Genomic DNA, 13,123 nt, shown 5'->3' with positions numbered 1-13,123 from the left:
ACACGACAAAAATCAGATAGCTAAGATAAATATACATGTATGCATGTACTTATTTCTTATCTTCCTCTTACTATTATTAGAAGACTAGGCTTATCTCATATTAAATACATAATTGAGAGGATTGACCTTTAGAATTCTTTTATTGCTTACCCCTAAAATTAACTGAAAAAAAAAAAAATGTGCCTTCTCACCTAATACAAATATATGGTATCTAAATTGCATTGAAATAGTGGTTTCCATCATTCTTAGGCAAACATCAAAGAAGAGAAAAGCCAAACACCCGCATGTCTCACTCATAGGGGAACGACAATGAGAATCACTTGGACTCGGGAAGGGGACATCACACACTGGGGGGCCCTATCATGGGGAGGGGGAGGAGGGAGGAGATTGCAGGGGTAGTTAACTGATATAAATGAAATTGATGGGTGCTGACGAGTGATGGAATGCAGCACACCCAACATGCACAAGTATAAAATATGTAAACAAACCTCCGATGCACTTATGGCACATGACCCCTCAGAACTTAAAGATAATAAAAAAAAAATAAAATAATAAAAATAAAAAAATTTTTAAACAAAAAACCTATTTTTTTTTTTAATATAGGAACATTATAAGTGGAAGAAAGAAAAAAAAGAAAAGAAAGTTTAGATGGTTTCAAAGGATATAGTTCTGGCAAATTTTTAAATAGAATGGTTATGTCACACATTTAAATACATCAGTGGAATCCAGATACCATCATAATCTGAAACTCACTAACACAATTTTTTTTTTTTTTTTGAGACAGCCAGGTCAGAGTATAGTGGCACCACCTCAGCTCAGGACAACCTCCACCTCCCAGGTTCAAGAGATTCTCCTGCCTTAGCCTCCAGAGCAGCTGGGATTACAGGCATGCACCACCACGTCTAGTTAATTTTTGCATTTTTAGTAGAGACAGGGTTTTGCCATGTTGTCCAGGCTGGTTTTGAACTCCTGACCTTGTGATCCACCCGCCTCGGCCTCCCAAAGTGCTGGGAGCCACAGCACCCGGCCTACATCTTTCTTTTTCCTTTTCTGAATTCTTATTTGAACTGTTTTCTCCCCCATAGATTGTTATCTTAATGTCGTACAGTTTTGCTGGAAATTATTAATCACTCTACTATACACATCTATGACAAAATATACATACGTAATATGTACACTTAGATAAAAATATTTTAATATTTTTTCCTGTGAACATAATTATGAAAACTTTTTTTTGGATTAGGTATCATCACAATTATTAATAGTACTAAGCTGATTTATAAACATGATAGATTACTAATGCTGATAGTTATTAAAAATCAATAAAATGTAATCAGAATTGCATTTCTTGATACAATAAATCACGCCTCAAATTTTTTTATGCATTTAATTAAAAAGAAAGACGCATGCTAGTAAGAACTAGCTTGTCTGGAAACAGATACATTATTTTTACAAAATAGGAAGTAGAAATTGTTAAACCTTTTAACAATTTTAGAATAAAGGAAAATGGTAATTGACTGTAATCCATATAAATATTTAGTAATAATTTTTAAAAATTACATTTTAATAACTCATTGAATAACAGCAGAGAATATGAAATATATCACATAACATTTTATCTGGGATTTTATCCAGTGTCTCTTGAAAAATGTGGTAGTCCCATTAAATATTCTAATTACATTAAATGCTTTAAAATCACCCTACCTACTTTGCTTATGCTGCTCTAAAGAAGCTGTGCTTTCCAGCTCTTGACTTGTCCAGTGATGACTATTGAATCGAGCTAAAAAGTGTTGCTGACATTAAATATGTGGAAAATAAAAAGCAATTTTTAGCATTCCGGTTTATTTTTATTTTTTTCCTTTTCCTTTTCTTTTTTCTTTCCAGCTGAGGCTCTCTTTACCTTTTTTCCCCTCCTTGGGCTACTTTGAACATTGGTAAGTAATAGAAGAATTCAAACTCTTACCCTAATGTTTCTGTTACTTGGACTTCAGTGAGAGAGCTGAAGACAGCTTCTTCAGCTGGTAGGGAAGACAGAAATACTGCTGTGGTTATGGGTTTATGGTAGTTTGATTACAATTATTAGAAAAGTTTCCCTTGACACTTAAAGATTTTTATTCCTTGGAATAACAGATCACACTAAGTTTGAAAACAGTTGCAGTAAATGTCTTTCTTATGTAAAGTAGAAGGGCTAAGAAACATGCTAGTGAAAATTTTAGGCTAATCACTTTTTAAAAAGAGGCTACATGGAAGATGAACCTGTAGAAATGAACTCTCCAAAATCTACTCATGATCCTATACCTGCTGTAAAGTCTTTATGTTCCCTCACAAGTATTCAAGAAACACAACTTCAAATCTCAAATGATTTTTCTTGGAAATGAATAACTCGTTCTGAGTAATTTCTCTTTTATTATATTAAGGAGTTGAGACAATTATGAAAATTTCTATTTATGCACTGGAATAATAGTCCTTAACCTGACATACTTTCCGGGAGCTTCAAGAAGATCTATGAAGCCCTATAATTTTGTATGCAAGTACATATGTCTGCCTTTGTGGGATATGGAGTTACAGCTTTTATCAGATTCCAGGGGAATCTGTGGCCCCAGAAGAGTCACTGAATTTTCTTTCTTCCTTGATTTTTGTAGAATCTCTAAAGACTTATCAAAAAAAAAAAAAAAAAAAAAAAAAAAAAAAAAAAAATAGTGGATCAGTGTAGTTTATCACTTTTTAAAAAGCAAATGTGTGCTGAGTAGAAGCAAACTCTTAAGAGAGTAAAGCTGTATGTTAGATTCAAAATCTGAAAGCCTTTCCTTCTGGAAGAAGATGCCGAGTTTCATGTGGGGAATTTCAAACAGAAAAGTACCTTACAGGATGCGAATGTCCCAACAAAAATTATTTAGTTTAATAAAGAAACAAAACTATTTAGTTTTCATCAAGGCTGACTTTTCCTGACTTATCCTGACTTTTCCCTGAAAAATCTCCAAACCCTTGGTAGAACGATTAATAGTAATGATGCCAATAGCTATGTTTAATAATCAACTAGTATATTCCATGCACTTTACATAAGAAAACTATCCCTTAGATACCTGTCACGTCTTTAGAAATGGAACAAATATGGCTCAGAAACGTTCAGTAAGTTGCCCAAGGTCATAGGATCAGCAAGTGGAAACCTACTTGGAGCCCACATACGTCTGATTCTCTGCTCCATCTCATCTTATTTTGGTGAAATGACTTCACTGGACTAAGCTGCCAGTTCCAGAGACAACAGCCATCAATACATTGCCCCAATCTGTCAAATGTTACTTGACAAAATTTGGAAACCTGGGCCACAAAGACCAAGAGTTAAGAGTGGCACTGTTCCATGATCCACCTTGTCTGAGCTGCATTGTGCTCTTTCTGTGTGTTTACGGTGAGGTTGCAGCATCCTCCCATATTTCCTTGGCTTCTTGTACCTGTCAAGCATCTCCAAATCAAAGGGGCTTTCTTGCATTGACTCACTTATTTCAACATGACTTCTGAGTCTCTAAAGAAGATATATTTGACAAGAATGAGGCTTTTCCTCCTTGAGTCTCTCTCCTGCACTGAATTATGTCTCACATTCCATGCTCCTTCTGCTGCAATATATTATTTCTCCCCAATTTCTCATTTGTTTTCTAGACACTTCTACCTGGAGTGTCCAGTCTCTTGAGCTTGTCGTCTTCTTTGTTTTCTACTTGCCTTAAGGCTTGGAGGGATTTTACTTCTTCAAAGCGCAGTCCATTGGCTCATGGAATCCTAACAGCATGCATGATCAAAGCCATTGGCATTCAAATGATTCCCCAAACTCCCTCACCTTTTCTCTTCTGAAGTTAAAATAATGAGTAAAAATCAGTTACAAGCAGATGTTTTATTTGCATTTTCATTTGTAGCAGTTTAAACTAGTTTGTCTAGGTCATCCATTTGAATGGGAATTATTCTCAACGAAAGCACATTTAACTTTGATAAAATAAGCAATACTCAACTCACTTCCTAGTGGGTGTCTTCTGAGTTCGCAGTTCATGATGTTTTCTGTTTGAAAATTTGGCCAGAAATCAATGGTCAAAACATGTTTTACATAGTCCAATTGGGTTTTAATCATGTAAGCTTCATCTTAGGGACTTTGCCTTTTATATTCAGTTTGTGCTGCGTGATACACACTTGGAGATTTTAAGTATCAATCAAAAGCTTTAATGCAGACCACACGGTTGCTATTTGGCACAGTGTTGAAGGTCTCTTATGAGATGCTGTCTTGTAACTAAATGCTCAGCATCTTGAGGTCGGGAGCCACACCTAATGCATATTAGTAGCCATGGCACTTAGCATGATACCTGATACTGTTAGAGCAGAGATGCTTATGCGTTAGATGAATGGATGCAGGCTCCCTTCCATAAACTAAAATAATATTCTCGATATACTGTTTATAGGTTATGTACTTTCCCTTAATGAAAGCTCACTTGTACATGGCCCTCCTACCCCTCCAAAGCATTTCATTGGCTGGCCAAGATTCCGGCTCATGTGTCACCACGAAACAGACATCAGATGACTTGCACATAGAGGGAATATAGTTGCTGCCACCTCCCTCCTGAGTAACTGAAGCCTCAGAGATTTGACTTGGACTGGGACCCTTTGAAGATAGGATGTGTCGGGAGATGACAGTTGAGAGCGTTGCTGGGTATCCACTAGGCATAGAACAATGAAAGATAAAGTCTCCATCTTGGTGAAGGTAAAATCAAGAAGCCAGGGTGATTCCTAGCAGCAAGTCCTAGCAGACCAGGGAGAGAGCAAGAAAATCATTTACCATGAAGGTTTACACCCAAGGACCAGAAAGGATGAGCACACTGCTCTGGAGGCCAAACTAGAGATGTTCCTGGAAGCGATGAGAGACAGGGAAACAGCCACTTATGGTGAGATTGTGCCAGGAGAATAGGATTGAGCAGGTGAGGTCCCTCAGAGGGAAGGAGAGATGAGTTATATAGCACAAAGCCAACTCCTTTCCTGAGATGAAGGGCTTTAAGAAAAAATGTCAGAGACTGGATGTGGTGGCTTACACCCGTAATCCCAGCACTTTGGGAGGCCATGGCGGGCGGACCACAAGGTCAAGAGATCAAGACCATCCTGGTCAACAGAATGAAACCCGGTTTCTACTAAAAATACAAAAATTAGTTGGGTGTGGTGGTGCGCACTTGTAGTCCCAGCTACTTGGGAGGCTGAGGCGGAGGAATCTCTTGAACCCAGGAGGTGGAGGTTGCAGTGAGCTGACATCACGCCACTGCACTCAAGCCTGGTGCCAGAGTGAGATTCCATCTAAAAAAAAAAAAAATGTCAGAGGATTTTCTATGGAAGAGTCAGGATCATCCCGAAGTCAGACAGCTGCTTCTGGAGAAAGAAGTGGGGAGGGCAGCAAGGGGTGGCAGGGGCAGCAAGGGGTGACACGGGCATGGTCTTCCCTCCTCTCCTCCACTGCATTTGGGACCCTTTGGCTTAAAAGTGGGGAGAGAAGCTGGCAGCTGTTTTCCTGGGTGATACTTTAAGACTCTGTTCTAGTGGAGTTACATCAGGCCCGGTAGCAAATATGGGACAGGGTTGGCAAGGGAGTCAAACACACCACCACCCCTGCCTCAAACCTGACCTGAATCTGCCACCTCCAGGACTGTCAGCATTGGGAGTGCCCAGTTCTCAGCACAAATATTGGGCTCGGTTCTCTGGGTGTCACCATTAGCAGAAGCAGGGTGATGCTCTTTCATGCAGCAGCTTGGGTAATGAATGGTGACACATGAGTGCCCACACACAAAAAATAAATGAACAGCTCAGACCATGTGAATGTAGCTGGCAGGCCTGTTTGTGAGCTCCTGTGAGGTTTCCCTCTGGGAACTCCCAGACCCTGGGAGAGGGACTGAAATTGAGAAAGAGATAGGATTAAATGAAGTAATGCATGCAAACAACCTAGTAACCCGCTTCTTTCGGTTCAGGGGCTCAGGTGGCTGGAGCCTGTCCTGACCACTCAGGGCACAAGACCGGATCAGCTCTGACAGGAGGCCATCCTGTCACAGTGCACACTCACACCATGCTCCCTCACACTGAGACCATGTAGACCTAACGTATATGTCTTTGGGATGTAGAAGGAAACCCAAGTACCCAGAGAACACTCAGGAAGACATGGGGAGACGTTGCAAACTCCACACAGACAGTGGCCCTGGCTAGGAATAGATTTAATTTCTCATCAATGTTATAACAAAATGACATTGAACTAAATAATGTTATTTGAGAAACTGCTGTTCTTGATAATTATAATAAAAGCCTCTACTACTAGTTTATGTATTTACTATACTTTTTATCATTATTTTAGAGTGTATACCTTCTACTTATTAAAAAAATTAACTGTACAAGAGCTTCAGGCAGGTACTTCAGGCTATATTCCAGAAGAAGTCAGTATTATAAGAGATAGTTTTATGCTTGTTGTTGCTCTGAAAGACCTTCCTGTGAGACAAAATGTCAAGGTGGAAAACAGTGAGGTTGATGATCCTGACCCTGCATAGGCCAAGATTTATCTGCAAATCTGTATATTTTCTGTCTCAGTAAAAAAAAAAAAAAAAAAAAATACTAACAGGAAAAAGCTTACAGGCTAAAAGTATAACAAAAAAAATTCGCACAGCTATGTATTTAAATGTTATTTCAGAAGAGTCAGAAAGTTAAAAAATTAAAAAGTTTATAAAGGAACAAAGTTACAGTGAGCTAGGATTAATTGATTATAGAAGAAGAAAATATTTTTGCAAATGTAGTGCAGCCCAAGAGTACAGTATTTATAAAGTCTGTACAGCAATGTCCTCAGACTTCATGTTCACTCACCACTCACTGGCTCACGCAGAGAAGCTTCCAGTCCCAAAAGCCCCATTCATGGTAAGTGCCCTAGACAGGTGGATNAAAAAAAAAAAAAAAAAAAAAAATACTAACAGGAAAAAGCTTATAGGCTAAAAGTATAACAAAAAAAATTTGCACAGCTATGTATTTAAATGTTATTTCAGAAGAGTCAGAAAGTTAAAAAATTAAAAGTTTATAAAGGAACAAAGTTACAGTGAGCTAGGATTAATTGATTATAGAAGAAGAAAATATTTTGCAAATGTAGTGCAGCCCAAGAGTACAGTATTTATAAAGTCTGTACAGCAATGTCCTCAGACTTCATGTTCACTCACCACTCACTGGCTCACGCAGAGAAGCTTCCAGTCCCAAAAGCCCCATTCATGGTAAGTGCCCTAGACAGGTGGATTATTGTTTATCTTTTAAACTGTATTTTCACCGTGCCTTTTCTATGTTTAGATATGTGCATATATACTAATAGCTAACATTATTTACGATTGCCTACAGTATTAAATAAAACAATACTCTGTACAGGTTTGTAGCTTAGGAGCAATAGACTACAACTTACAGCCAAGGTATACAGTAGGCTATACATCCGGGCTTGTGTAAGCACACTCTATGATGTTCCCAAAAGGATGAAATCACTTAAGAACATGTTTTCTAGAATGTATCCCCATCATTAAGTGGTACATGACTGTAAGCAGAGTTAAGAACTGCTAGAAAATTAAAAGTAAAGATTCCACTAAGTTTGCTAAATAGTGTGTCATTATCTGCACAGCAGCTGTCAAAAATGTGCCTGTATTGAACAGATAACTGATAAATGAATTTCTAATTTGCCAACAGAGATTATATGTAACTTTAAGATATAACATTTGAGATTAAAAAGTGTAGATCTTCAGGAATTCACTTTTAGCCCTCTTCTGGCTCCATTTCTTCCACCTGCTCTGATCAGCCTTTGACAGTTTCCACCTTTGAGATCCACCCCAATATTTTTTGGTCAGTCTCCCCAGCCATCCTTCTTTTGTTCTGATTTCAAGGTCAAAGCATGCCTCTGATTCCAATTTTGTGGGCCCTTGGTTTCCAAATAACCTTTGTAGCTTTGTAGTTAATAGGTGATTAATCTTATCTCTTCTAGATGGTTTTGTACGCTTCTTTTTTTTCTGTGATGCCTTTAGTGAAAAGTAAACCTTTGCATCCACATTATTTTAGCAATATAGTTAGTTGTCATTATTACTATTACTATTGCTACTGTTGCTATTATTATTATTGTATTTTTCTTTAAAGGCCATTTCTAGGTAAAATTGAACCAAAATGTGTTTTTGCACAAGTTCCTTTCTATTCCTTTTCAGTTATAACATTGTTCCTGCTGCTGAGATGAGGGACCCACATATAGACAGTTTCTATATCTGGATAGCTATTGAGAGGGTGACAGGAAAGGTGCCTTTAAGAAGAAAAAAAGATGACTGGAGTCCAAAATCAAGGTCATATGTGTAAGTGGTTTTGTTCTTTCTTTTTTCTTAAAAAAGTGTCATGAATATTTTCAATGAGTAGGTATTCTTAGATATGATTTTAATGCCTGAATAGCATTCCATTGTATGGATAAACCATAATTTTTTTTCATTATTCTTAGTTCTGATGTTTACTTCACTTGTATGACTACCAGTGTTAACATGTGCTTTTTTTGAATTCTACTCACTTTTACAACATAGTTTGCAAAAAAATGCAATAATATATTTAATTAATTGCATAAATATTGTTTTAGCTTTATTGATGACAATGTTGCTGAGACTGTTAGTTAACTGTTAGTTGGCAAGGAGAAGTGTATGTTAATAAGGTTATGTCTGAAAGTCAAAATAAATATAGAGAATGTGGCTTAGGGTGTCAATGATTTACATGTGAAAGTGCCTGATTTTTAAAGAGATGCATGCACAAAATTTGAATAATGCCTACATGCCAGCAATAACCAATTAGAATAAATATTGGGAAAATGATTTTAAAATCAGACTCCTTTTCAAAATAAAACCAGTGCCACAAAACACTAAATATTGTTTCAATTAAATTTTTTGAAAACTTACAATTTGGTGTAAAATTGCTTTTGAAAATGAATTTTACTACCTAAATAAATGTCAAACTATTTTAGAATTTAAAGCAATCATGGATACATACTCAAAAAATATATTTACATATTTTATAGGGTTTAAATTAGTCTAATTTAAATTAAAATTTTTTTTTTGAGACAGAGTCTCGCTCTGTCACCCAGGCTGGAGTGCAGTGGTGCCATCCTGGCTCACGGCAAGCTCCATCTCCTGGGTTCACGCCATTCTCCTGCCTCAGTCTCCCAAGTAGCTGGGACTACAGGCGCCTGCCATCATGCCCGGATAATTTTTTTTTGTATTTTTAGTAGAGACAGGGTTTCACTATGTTGGCCAGGATGGTCTCGATCTCCTGACCTTGTGATCCGCCCACCTTGGTCTCCCAAAGTGCTGGGATTACAGGTGTGAGCCAGCACACCCTGCCATTTAAATTAACCTTAAGACATAGTAAGAGCTGTTAGAATTGAACAACCTTTAAACATGTAAATCTGTTTCTTAACTGTTATACAGATATATTTTTAGGAGCTAATTATAAAAGACAGTAGGGGGTAGATCTTTATGATTCTTTTGATCTGAACAACATTAAGTACAGTCATTTCAGTTTTGTAAGTATACAATCACAGTATTTTTAAAAATCTTAAAGTATTTTATAGTGTGATTTAGTGCTAAGAAGTTAATGCCACGTAATGCTAAAGTAAGTAATCATCTTTGATTTGGTTGAGAATTTTATCAACATACTGGCTTTGGCTTGAAATAAATCTTCATTTTATTATAGAATGCTGTCTTTTCTGGGTTATATTAATGTTTATTAATCAAAGAAAGGTACATACTTGTACTTTATCAAATGTGTGCTTCCAAACAAAATTGCATGACTTGTGCTTAGCCTGATACAGAATTCACTTGGTTATAATTTCCAAGATTTCTAACAGGGCCCAGACATTAAGGCTCAGGTCTTTCCATAGAAGCAGTGTAAAGATTCACTGACAGAAAAACACTCTCAAGCTATGATTCCTTTTTGCAAAGAGTTTGCAACTTTTGGTACCACGTGGCTCCCCAGGGCTCACTGTGACACCCAGTCATAGCCTGTTGATCATCAATTTCCTTTATTACTTCAGGTTTAATCCTGAGTTCACTCTTTTCTTCTTCTAACAGGAGCCTCTTGAGAAACCTGGCGTGTGGAGCCTGTGTGATGATACTGGGTGGAGACAGAGTCAGCAGCCCAGTTAGAAGCAATTCCAGAAGTCACCAAACAGTCAAACAGCATGTTGAAGGTAGTGTGATGCTTTTCCTGAACTGTGTGGTAGAGATACCCAGAAGGAGCTCAAAGGAGGGACCCTCAGGCCAAGGAAGGCCAGCTGGGGGGCCCTTGGATGGGAGAGAGGCCTTGGGCAGAGTCCAGGCAAATGGACTTTGTGGAGGACACTGGTAGCTTGGGGGCTTTTTAGCATCCAATGCCCCTTGTCATGGGCTCCATGACACTGCCTCAGTAGCTTTCCTCACTGAGCATACTCTTGTTGGAAAGCCAATTCTGGACAGCCCTCCCCATTGCTACCTCCCACTGCTAGAGCCAAGGATCTTCTCTCACCTTACTTTGGCTGGGTGCAGCCAGGGGTCTACCCTTGATTTAAGTTGTACCAATTAGATGCATGGTCTCTGGATTCTGACTGGGAAGTTACTACTCAAATACAGGGGCCAACTGGCGATCAGATGGGCTGCATCTGTGGTGGTGGTATGCAAACCAGATGGTTCCTACAGCATGGCCCTGGGTGTAAGGCTTGGTCGCTGGGACCTCTGGAGGTGCGTCGGTTCCATCTCTTTTTCCATGCCTAGTTCTCAAGCCCTTCATTGTTCTGAAAGTTCCTGGTAACCTTTCTCTTTTAGTTCAATACCACAAATAGGCTTTTGTTGCTTTCAACTGAGAACTTTGGCTGGCACAAGCTAGATTTAGATGATCCAGGGAAGAGAGGGGAACATTCCAAGTGGAGGAAATAGCACCAATAAGGGCTTAGAGACAACGTAGCACCTACCTGTCTCAGTGGAGAGAGATCAAGGGAGAGGCCTGGTCATGGTAGTGCTAAATAGTCAGGAACACAAGGGAAGACAGAACTGATGTGTGTTGATTGACTACTTGCGTGTTGGTGACATTTCCAAAAATTATTTTAATCAGTCCTCACCATCCTGTGAGGCTAGAGCATTAAGAAAGATAAGGAATTGGGATTTAATATTAGCCTTTGAGAAAACATGGTGGGAATTTCAAGGCCTACAGTGAGGCAGTGGGAGAGATTGTTTTTGGCCAGAAGGACCTTTCATTCCTGTTTCTCTAGGCGTCTGGAGAGCTTCCTTCTTGACACATGTGTCTGTTTCACCTATGAAGTGACAGGTGAACTAAACAACATATGATACCAACATGCCTTGTGTAAGCTTGTTCTTTATTATTATTATTATTATTATTATTATTTTTAGTGTAAAGAAACAAATAGCTTTAAGCACATTTAGCCAGGTACTAAGCATACATATTTGACTGGAGTTTATTTATTTATTTATTTATTTTTATTGCAGTCTAGCTATTGTCTTGAACTGGATGTCTCAAAAAGAACATTATGTTCAAAGTCATCTTTTCATAGCATCATGGTAAGCGATTATGGCACCATTCTTAAAACAATTTTGGGTAGGATTCACAGCCCCTTACAACTAGAAGGAAGCCTAATTTGACCTTTTATTTTAGAAATAAGGAAATGAAAGCCACAGGAAGGATTTGCCAATGGTACGGAGATGTGTAGTGGCAAAATAAGGACAGGGAAATGGAGCATCTTAACTTCGGATCCAGTCCTCTCACCACTCAACTGCATTAAGTTTGACATAGGTTTTATGAGTACAGTAAAATTTTATGTCTAACTGGGGCTCCTTGGGATCACCTTCTTAGACAGCCTAAGTTATCGCAGGCTATCTTCTTCCAAGAGCATTGTTCCTAGTAGTGACAAATATCGGAACATTAATCATATTTTCATTTTATATAGATCAGGTAACATGAGCCTTGTACATCATATTATTCCTGTGATAATTTCCTATTAAATATTATGGTATTGAAAGAATTGAAAATCCATTTTTCAAGTAGCTCTCTGTTCCAGGGACCACCTGGCCCTCCCACATTAAAGGCTTCAGCTTGTGCAAAGCTCTCAGTTTGTACCTGATCCTTCTGGAAAGCTATCCCTGAGCAAGTTTCTTGATGGAGGTTTCTCTTACATACTGTCACACTGAACTGAAACTACCTGTTAATTTCTTTTTGCCTGTTGCTCTAAACTGGAAGCTCTATAAAGGCAGGGAGCATGCCTCGTTCACCAGGATTCCCTGGCAGTTAGGACAGTGTATAATAGAACTCAATAAATGTTTCCCGCATGAAGGATCTGTGCTTGACCAAAATTTAAAAAAAAAGCAATAACAATCTATAAGAGAGTTGAACATTTGCTCAGTGATGAAAAATGATACACTGACTGTAGTAGATATTTTTTAAGCCTTTCATAGTGAAAGATGTTTGCACCCAATGTTGACTCAATAGGGAGCCAGGGGCTATTTTTTTTTTTTTTTTTTTTTTTTTTTTTTTCTTGAGATGGAGTCTCACTCTGTCATCAGCCTGGAATGCAGCGGCAAGATCTCGGCTCACTTCAACCTCTGCCTCCCCGGTTCAAGAAATTCTCCTGCCTTAGCCTCCTGAGTAGGTGGGACTACAGATACTCGCCACCACGCCTGGCTTTTTTTTTTTTTTTTTTTAGTAGAGATGGGGTTTCACCATATTGGTCAGGCTGGTCTCGAACTCCTGACCTTGCGATCCATCTGCCTTGGCCTCCCAAAGTGCTGGGATTACAGGTGTGAGCCACCACACCTGGCCGAATTTTGATTCTTTAAGAAGAGAGTGCACTTGGTAGCTGGCAGAAGGGTTAGGGATAACTTGGGCAGAGCATGGGGTAAATCCAGGGAGAGTTGATTCTGCAGAATTTCTCCAACTCTGCCCATAGCTCTCCATGGCAGTACAATCGTCACTTGTACCTAGTTCTCAGGTGATTCCTCACCTGTAGCAGTGATTCCATACCTGTAGCAGTGATACACAACATGATGTATCCATGCGCTTCTCCCACAGCTGTACCTCATGTCCTGAGCTGTCT

Source organism: Rhinopithecus bieti, unplaced genomic scaffold, assembly GCF_001698545.2.
Source record: "Rhinopithecus bieti isolate Rb0 unplaced genomic scaffold, ASM169854v2 scaffold_9696, whole genome shotgun sequence".
Classification (NCBI taxonomy): Eukaryota; Metazoa; Chordata; class Mammalia; order Primates; family Cercopithecidae; genus Rhinopithecus; species Rhinopithecus bieti.
The sequence above is the reverse complement of the archived record's forward strand: the minus strand, read 5'-3'. Positions refer to the sequence as shown.